The 9,862-nt window shown below is 46.2% G+C and overlaps 1 pseudogene; it reads right to left on the reverse strand.

The window, feature by feature from the left end:
• Positions 1-1,125: 1,125 nt before the first annotated feature.
• LOC149434507 (olfactory receptor 5AR1-like) lies at positions 1,126-4,100 on the reverse strand (annotated as a pseudogene).
• Between the last annotated feature and the right edge of the window lie 5,762 nt (positions 4,101-9,862).

A 9,862-nucleotide genomic window follows, 5' to 3' on the forward strand; every position in this document is an offset into this window, starting at 1 on the left:
CCAGCCAGGCTGCCTTCTGCTTCTCGTGACAGTGTTGGCAACTGAATCTACAGACTGCTGTCTCTACACTGCTCTGTTAAGTGGTCCCAGTTCGGTGAGCCACCCCACCAGGCCTGGTTGTACTGCTGAACTACTTTTAACCACTTGCCTACCGGGCACTTTTACCCCCTTCCTGCCCAGGCCAATTTTCAGTTTTCAGTGCTGTTTCAGTTTGAATTACAATTGCGTGGTCATGCAACACTGTACCCAGATTCAATTTCTTTGGTGGTATTTTCTCGCCACGGGGGTTTTTTATTTTTATGCACTTTAAACAAAAAAAGAGCAAAAAAATTTGAAAAAAAGGGTTTTATTAGCTTCTATTATAAAATTTTGCACACAGATAATTTTTCTCCTTCATTGATGAGGCTGCACTGATAGGCAGCACTGATGGGCACTGTTAGGCAACACTGATGGACACTGATGAGGTGGCACTGATGAGGCGGCATTGGTGGGCATTGATGAGTAGGTACTGATGATGCAATGATATGCAGCAATCATGGGCACTAATAGGTGGCATTGATGGGCACTGATAGGCGGTACTGATGGGCACTGATAGGTGGCACTGATGGGCTCTGACAGGCAGCACTGACTGATTATCAGTGCAGATCCCCCTGTCACATTTTCTGGTTATCCGCAGTACTTTCCTAATGCTGTGCCAGTGTGAGGAAAGTGTTGCCGATAATCGGTAACCGTATTACTTTGTGATCTGCTGTGTCATTGAACACAGCTGATCACGTGGTAAAAGGCCGCTGTGATTAGCCTTTTACCTCATCACATGATCAGCTGTGTCCATAGAACACAGCAATCACTGACAGTGCCGGGTACGCGCCGCTGGGGACGCTTTCTGGGAGGATGTCCATGGACGCCATGCCAGAACTGGACAGTGGTGCTGTGCAGTGCAGCTATAGCGCGGTTGGGAAGCGGTTAAAATACATAGTTTTTGGCAAATTGGGACTCTGGGTGCATACTGGCCACCACACCACGCTGCACCTACCCAACATGGGGACACGTGAAAATCTGACAGGTGTTCTGATACATCTCCACCCTATCCAAAACTAAAGAAAAAGCTTTGCCTTTAGTTATATTTTAATGGTGATCGCTGTACAAATGCGTGGGGCTCTGCATCAGATCTCTCTGCCTTAACAAACAAATAAAAAAAGACTTTAAAAGTCATAAATAACATGAGAGATGCTCTGTATGTCATTACACAGACTTCCTTGAGCATCCTTCAGAGATTAGGGCAGATTTAAAGGCTCCATTTACATAAGTCTCTGCTCACCAAGACCTTACATTGTAATGTTCCTGCATTTATGTAGATATACAAAGTAGGGCCAATTTGATGCAGGCTAATTGACATACTGTACCATTAGGAATTTGGATTGTGGGATGTAACCCACAAAAACACATAGAACATAAAACCAACATACAGAGAGTATCCCTGGTGGAAACTCCACCCATAAACAAGGAATTGCACTTAGCCAATACACTATAAGTTGTGTTATGTCTAGGGTTCTTTTTTGAAACTTTGACTTTCTTGAAGACAAAGGCTAGCCATGAATAGAAAGATGTCTCCCTATGAATGATGGCAGGATAGACATCTGTCCCTTTTGACCAACAATTTCCTTCCCTATTCTCAAGGAGAAGAAGTAAGTATTGGGCCTGCCATACATTTGCAGAACCCCTGCTTGGGAAAATGAGCATAGAATAAACTGGCTCCATTCTTTATTGAGCAATATATTGTCTTGTCGAATAATGGTTGGTATTTGGTTGGTTTTGACCACCTTAGGAGACTCTAGAAACTTACAACCACAAGCTCTCTATATCAGTGATTTATGTGAAGTGCGTTCTTGATACCCTTTTCACGTCTTGGCTTCTTAGGCTATATCTAGGAAGGTTCAGCATTGGTATTGTGATGGATTTGGTAAAATGCCTATTTCGTTTCCTATTGAATATATATATATATATACGCTATTTCTATAAGTTTTATAAATATTTACTTTTATACTTGAATATATATGTTGTGTGAATATTTTCTGCCTGCTGGGCTTTGTGGTACTTTAAAAAATCCTTGCTTAAGAAATATTTGCTCACAGGAACAGACCCCCTCCCACCGTGTGATTTGGAAGACAAAAGAATGTTTTTCTCTTTTTAAGATAAGACTGAAGAAGATCACACCTATACCATGACGGAGATTGTTTTCGTGTGGAAATGACCAATCAAAGACTAATATAATGCTTATGCTGTTGTCACATGACTCTTGCATCATTCTGCATATATAAGTTCACTTTCTCATTATAATAAACTAGAAGTATTCATAGACTGAACTTGTGTGTCAGCGTGAGTGTCTTCCAATGTGCGCACATTTCAAAGCTAGCGTCATAAATTAGAACAGGAACAGATAAGCACTGGATGATTAAGTCCATGACTAAAACAGTATCATGACAAGCTAGCTTGTCTTGATTCTCAAGGGCACTGTTAGGAGGATTCAGGTAAATTAAAAAAACAGCCCCGTAGAATATAGAGATGCACACAAGTTGTGAGGACCAAGTACCGAATGTCTTCTGTCTCCTTTTGCTGGATTTAATCTGTAGAATGGAAGAAACTATAAAAGAGTATGACACCAAGATAGGCATCAATGAGCCTACACCACAAGCAACCACAAAGAAGAAAGTTATTGAATGACACCACAGAGTGCTGGAGCAGGCCAGGTTAAGCAGTGGTGGTATTTCACAGTAGAGATGGTCTATGAGGTTTGGGCCACAGAACTCAAGACTAAACACACAGCTGGTTTGTGCTACAGATTGCAAGAAACCAAAAGAAAAACTAAGGAAAATGAGACTCAAGCACTTTTTGTTGGTCATAACTGAAACATAATGTAGAGGGCAGCAGATAGCAACATATCAGTCATAGGCCACGCACGAGAGTAAAAGTGCTTCTGTAACGATCAGAGCATCAAAGCAAAAGAACTGGACCACACAGCCAAAAAACTATATTAACTTTGTCTTGGACGTAAGGAGCTATAACTGAGGAGTAGAAAAGGTCCACCAAACAGAGGTAACTAATGCAGGCCATAGAAAGGTCGAAAATCGGCCGATTTTTCGGCCGAAAATAAAATCGGCCGATTTTCGGATCGTTAGTGGGCTAATTGTTCAGCCGTTTTTCAGTATTTTGGCAGATTATTTTTATCGGTAAAGTTGGAAAAAAATCGGCCGATTTTGCCGATTGGCCGATTTTCGCAGCAATTATGGGCAAATCGGCCGATCTTTTTACCGATAAAAAAATCTGAGCATGAGCAGTGACCTGCAAGAGGAAGACAAAAAGAAGAAAAAGAAGAAGAGGATGAAGAAGAAGAGGAAGAAGAAGAGGATGAAGAAGAAGAGGAAGAAGAGGATGAAGAAGAAGAAGAGGATGAAGAAGGAGAAGAGGATGAAGAAGAAGAGGATAAAGAAGGATGAAGAAGAAGAGGAAGATAAAGAAGAGGATGAAGAAGCTGAAGAAGAGGATGAAGAAGAAGAAGAGGAAGAAGAAGAAGAGGATGAAGAAGAAGAGGAATTCCAGTCTGGCAAAAAGTGTCCCTGCAGAGAGCTCCGCTATTTCTTTGACAGTTTTTTGACATTTATAGCGGTTGCAACAATGTATCTATTTGTTTCCGAATAAAAACATCTGTATCCTAAATGGATACAAATAGATACATTGTTGCAACCACTATAAATGTCAAAAAACTGTCAAAGAAATAGCGGAGCTCTCTGCAGGGACACTTTTTGCCGGCTGTAGACGGGATGAAAATCGGCCGATTTTTTTTTACCGTTCCTGGTAACGTCGGCCGCTTGAACGACCGATTTTTTTGTTTTTTTAAAGAAAAATCGGCTGGTTTTCTCCCCATCTATGGCCTGCATAAGAAAGAAGTAGATTGGAGTGTGGAGGTTGGATGCTTTAAGTTCTATAAACATCATGTCAAAGTTAAACACAACACAAACAAGGTAAACATTCAACAGAAATGTAAAGAGAACTGGGGCAAGCTGTTCATTGTCTGTTAGTCCAGAGAACACAAACACAATCATTTCTCATTTTGTTTAGGTGGCTCATTGGTTCCTTCTGTCCTCCTTTCACTTAAAAGTTATCTAATGTGGTTAGTTAAGGTGAGAAATGTTGGTGTTTCCAGATACAAAGGATTCCAGGGACAGTTTATTAACATGTGAAACCTTCCTTTATGGATAAGACCAACTAGTAGAATCTATTCATCCATTTCATCTATTGGTACCAAACGCAGAGCTACATAGGCTACAGTTGGTTGTAGATGCATGGACCACTGGAAGGTAACACAAACATGGATGGTGAATACAGGGTGAAGTCTTTATTATTATTATTATACAGTATTTATAAAGCGCCAATAGTTCGCTCAGCGCTGTACATTACAAAGGGGGACAGAACATGTGACAGAACAATAACAATACAATGCAAAACATGAGGGGATTGAGGGCCCTGCTCTTTCGAGCTTACAATCTAGGAGGGAGGGGATGGTGGCACAGGAGGAGATAGCTGTGGGGGATGGAGTGGTAGGAAGAGTGGAGGAGGTCGGCAAGTTAGCGGGGGGTGGGGTAGGCTTCCCTGAAGAGATGGGTTTTCAAGGTGCGCCTAAAGGAGAGGAGAGTAGGTGATAATCTGATGGGTTGGGGCAGGGAGTTCTAGAGGATGGGTGACACCCTGGAGAAGTCCTGGAGGCGGGCCTGGGAGGAGAAGACCAGGGAACTAGAGAGAAGGAGGTCTTGTGAGGAGCGGAGTGTGCGTGCTGTAGTTCGGGGCAGTGTGGTGGACGGCTTTGTACGTCAGTGTTAGGATTTTGAATTTGATCCGTTGCGCAATCGGAAGCCAGTGGAGGGATTGGCAGAGGGGGGTGGCGGAGATGGAGCGGTTGGAAAGGTGAATGAGTCTGGCAGCCGTATTCAGGATGGACTGAAGCGGGGATAGCCAGCGGCGAGGCAGGCCAGTGAGGAGGGAGTTGCAGTAGTCGAGTCGTGATATCATGAGGGAGTGGATGAGCTGTTTAGTGGTTTCTGGGGTTAGGAACGTGCGGATTTTGGCGATGTTGCGGAGGTGGAGTCTGCACGAGTTTGTTAAAGATTGGACTTGGGGCTGGAAGGATAGGTTGGAGTCCAGAATGACACCAAGTACTCTGGCCTGCGGGGTGGGTTTGATGGTGGCGTTGTTGGACATGATGGAGAAGTCAATGGGGGGTGGTGTCCGGGCTGGGGGGAAAACAAGAAACTCGGTCTTTTCTTTACAGCAGTGGTCTCCAAACTACAGCCCGGGGGCCGGATGTGGCCTTCTGCTTGCCCTTATCTGCCTTTTCAGCTTTTGCAGGTGCTCAAAAATCTGCGTATGCGTGAAGAACCATTCACAGAACTGTGCACAGAATCAGGGCCTTCAACATGCACATTTGAATTGACTTTGGCTTCCAGTGGCCTATTTAAAGCAAGCAGGGCTCCACATCATTGCTGAGCGACTGTCAGCTCCTGTGACCAGACCCTGCCTGTTCTTGTGCTACACCCGGTTTTGCCTTCTGACTACTCTTGATCTCGATCCCTCCCGTACCTGACCCCTGGCTTGCTTCTTGAGTCCGCTCCTTGCTTTGTCCTTCGGCTCATCTTCTACCCATCTACTGACCTTGGAATGGCTCCTGTTTAGTCTCATCTTATGAATCTCTACCTCCTCTGCTGCCCATTTGTTGCCATCTTCTGCCTGTCTGACCATGTTCTGGCCTCCTGCTTGTGTGAGCCCTGTGATAACATCCAACATGAGTTCCTGTTCCTCAGCTTATACCCATTCTTCTGCTGGCCAGGAGCTCCTGCAAGTGCCCATGCCACTCTGTATCCTGTTCTACCCCGTCATCAATCTTGGGGGAAGAACGGGGCAGGAGGTGTAAGGAAGAACCCTCTCATCAGTTCAGCCTCTACCAAGTATTTGACAACATCTCAGGATTGGTGTCAGTGAGATTTGAAAAGCCTCACCTAGGTATCGGTATCAATGAGAAAAGTAAAGGTCCCCCAGTTTTGTTGTCAGTTACAGTAGAAAAAATACCCCTGAGCTGTTCACCTACCTTGGTGTATGTCCTGCACCGGTTATGGCGCTATGACTGGGACTCTGCAAGCACCATGGGGCAGGAGATTACTCCTCCTCAGGGCCTTACTTCAGCTGGAACTTGGTGGTTCCACCACCTCTTACTTAGGCCTCCTGCTCCGGATCACCACTATCACTTGTCCGGCTTTTGTGTTTACAAGTGACAGCTTGTCTCCCAACAGCTTCCACGGATCTGATCTCCTGAATGGCTCCCACTGAGTGCAGGATGGGGACAAGGGAGATGTAGGGGCCCGAGTGCAGTGCAGATGCCGAAACCCCCACTGGATGACCTCCCTGCAAGTGAGAGAGGCGGAGCCACCTGTAGTGTGCTACTTTCACCCCTCTTCTCTAGTAGCTCAAGGGAGCTACTAGAGAAGAAGAGGGGTGAAAGTGAGATGTGGATGAGGGATGCAGAGGTAAGCAGCTGTGGAAGAAGGATGAACTCTGCACTCTCTGTGTAGCGTACCCCTGAACTTGGCTCTATGTACATGGTGCACCCCCGAACTCTGCATGTAGCACCACCCTGAACTATGCACTATGTACGTAGCGCACCCCCAAACTTTGCATGCAGTGGACCCCTGAACTTTGCATTATGTATGTAGTGCACCCCCAAACTCTGCATGTTGCGCACCCCTGAGCTCTGCGCTATGTACGTAGCACACCTCCGAACTCTACATGTAGCACACCACTGAACTTTGCGCTATGTACGTAGCACCCACAAACTCTGCATGTAGCACACCACCGAACTCTGCGCTATGTACGTAGCACCCACAAACTCTGCATGTAGCGCACCCCTGAACTCTGCACTATGTACGTAGCACACCCCCCAACTCTGCATGTAGTGCACCCCTGAACTCTGCGCTATGTACGTAGCGTACCCTCAAACTCTGCATGTAGCGCACCCCTGAACTCTGCACTATGTACATAGCACCCACAAACTCTGCATGTAGCACACCACTGAACTCCGCACTATGTACGTAGCGTACCCTCGAACTCTGCATGTAGTGCACCCCTGAACTCTACACTATGTACGTAGCATCCACAAACTCTGCATGTAGTGCACCCCTGAACTCAGCGCTATGTACGTAGCGTACCCTCAAACTCTGCATGTAGCGCACCCCTGAACTCTGCACTATGTACGTAGCATCCACAAACTCTGCATGTAGCACACCCCTGAACTCTGCACTATGTACGTAGCGCACCCTCGAACTCTGCATGTAGCGCACCCCTGAACTCTGCACTATGTACGTAGCACACCCCCCAACTCTGCATGTAGCGCACCCCTGAACTCAGCGCTATGTACGTAGCGCACCCCCCAACTCTGCATGTAGTGCACCCCTGAACTCAGCGCTATGTACGTAGCGCACCCTCGAACTCTGCATGTAGCGCACCCCTGAACTCAGCGCTATGTACGTAGCGTACCCTCGAACTCTGCATGTAGCGCACCCCTGAACTTTGCACTATGTACGTAGCGCTCCCCCAAACTCTGCATGTAGAGCACCTTGAACTCTGCACTATGTACATAGCACAACCCCGAACTCTGTATTTAGCGCACCGCTGAACTCTGCAATATGTACGTAGCGCACCCCAGAACTCTGCATGTGTTGCACCCCTGAACTCTGCACTATGTATGTAGCGCACGCCCGAATTCTGCATGTAGCACATCCCTGAACTCTGCACTATGTACTTAGCGATCCCCCAAACTCTGCATGTAGCGCACCCTTGAACTCTGCACTCTCTGTGTAACCCCATTGAACTCTGCACTCTGTATGTAATGCACTCCTGGTATTTAATGCCCCTTTAAGAACTCTGCACTATGACCAAACTCCCTATTTGATGCAGTTTGGAGAGTTTGCAATACCTTCGACCATACTCCCTATTTGATGCGGTTTGGAGGGTGTGCGGGGGGGGGGGGAGTTGGGGGGGGTCATGGTTGAGTCCCTGCACCTATTTTCTGAGGAAAAAAAGCCCTGCTCTGCTGTAAGGGGTGCTCTGTGAACTCTTATGTAAAGTGTGCTCTGTAGACTCTGATGTAAGGGGTGCTCTGTGGACTCTGATGTAAGGGGGCCTGTGCAGACTCTAATGTAAAGTGTGCTCTGTGGACTCTGATGTAAGGGGAACTTTGTGGACTCTGATGTAAGGGGCACTCTGTAGACTCTGATGTAAGGGGCACTCTGTAGACTCTGATGTAAGGGGCGCTCTGTGGACTCTTATGTAAAGTGTGCTCTGTGGACTCTGATGTAAGGGGCACTTTGTAAACTCTGATGTAAGGGGGCCTATGCAGACTCTAATGTAAGGGGTGCTCTGTGGACTCTGATGTAAGGGGTGCTCTGTGGACTCTGATGTAAGGGGTACTCTGTGGACTCTGATGTAAGGGGGGATGTGCAGACTCTGACGTTACATAGTCTGGTTGAAAAAAAGACACAAGTCCATCTATTTCGACCAATAACGGTTGATCCAGAGGAAGGCAAAAAAAAGAACTCAGCGAAGCATGATCCAATTTGTACGAAACGAAAAAACACTATTTGATTCATTTTTAATATTCAAAGCAAACTCCCCCGTCCATCCGTGTCTCCATGCTTTATTTTGCTGAAAAAAAATCACTTTGAAAAATACTCCTCTAGCATTTCTGGCTGTGGTCATCTTAAATAAGGGCAGATTAATTTACCTCCTGGAATCAATCTGTCCCCAGCTCAGGTATATAGGCAGGAGCGTTTCTGCCCGTGGCCATCTTAAGTAAGGGAAGATAAATTTACCTCTTGGAATCAATCTGCCCCTAGGTCAGGCATACAGGCAGGAGCGTTTCTAGCCACGGCCATCTTCAGTAAGGGCAGATGAATTTACCTCCTGGAATCTGGAATCAATTTGCCTCTAGCTCAGGTATATAGGCAGGAGCGTTTCTGCCCGTGGCCATCTTAAGTAAGGGAAGATAAATTTACCTCTTGGAATCAATCTGCCCCTAGGTCAGGCATACAGGCAGGAGCGTTTCTAGCCACGGCCATCTTCAGTAAGGGCAGATGAATTTACCTCCTGGAATCTGGAATCAATTTGCCTCTAGCTCAGGTATATAGGCAGGAGCGTTTCTGGCCGTGGCCATCTTAAGTAAGGGAAGATGAATTTACCTCCTGGAATCTGGAATCAATCTGCCCCTAGCTCAGGCATACAGGCAGGAGCGTTTCTGGCCACGGCCATCTTCAGTAAGGGCAGATGAATTTACCTCCTTGAATCTTGAATTAATCTGTCCCTAGCTCAGGTATATAGGCAGAAGCGTTTCTGGCCGTGGCCATCTTAAGTAAGGGAAGATGAATTTACCTCCTGGAATCTGGAATCAATCTGCCTTTAGCTCAAGCATACAGGCAGGAGCGTTTCTGGCCATGGCCATCTTCAGTAAGGGCAGATGAATTTACCTCCTTGAATCTGGAATTAATCTGTCCCTAGCTCAGGTATATAGGCAGAAGCGTTTCTGGCCGTGGCCATCTTAAGTAAGGGAAGATAAATTTACCTCCTGGAATCAATCTGCCTCTAGCTCAGGTATATAGACAGGATTGTTTCTGGATGTGGCCATCTTAAGTAAGGGAAGATTAATTTACCTCCTGGAATCTGGAATCAATCTGCCTTTAGCTCAGGCATACAGGCAGGAGCGTTTCTGCTTGTGGCCATCTTAAGTAAGGGCAGATGAATTTACCTCCTGGAATCAATTTGCCAT

This window comes from Staurois parvus, unplaced genomic scaffold, assembly GCF_062004578.1.
Source record: "Staurois parvus isolate SC_StPar_1 unplaced genomic scaffold, SC_StPar_1.0 ptg001753l, whole genome shotgun sequence".
NCBI classification, from domain to species: domain Eukaryota; kingdom Metazoa; phylum Chordata; class Amphibia; order Anura; family Ranidae; genus Staurois; species Staurois parvus.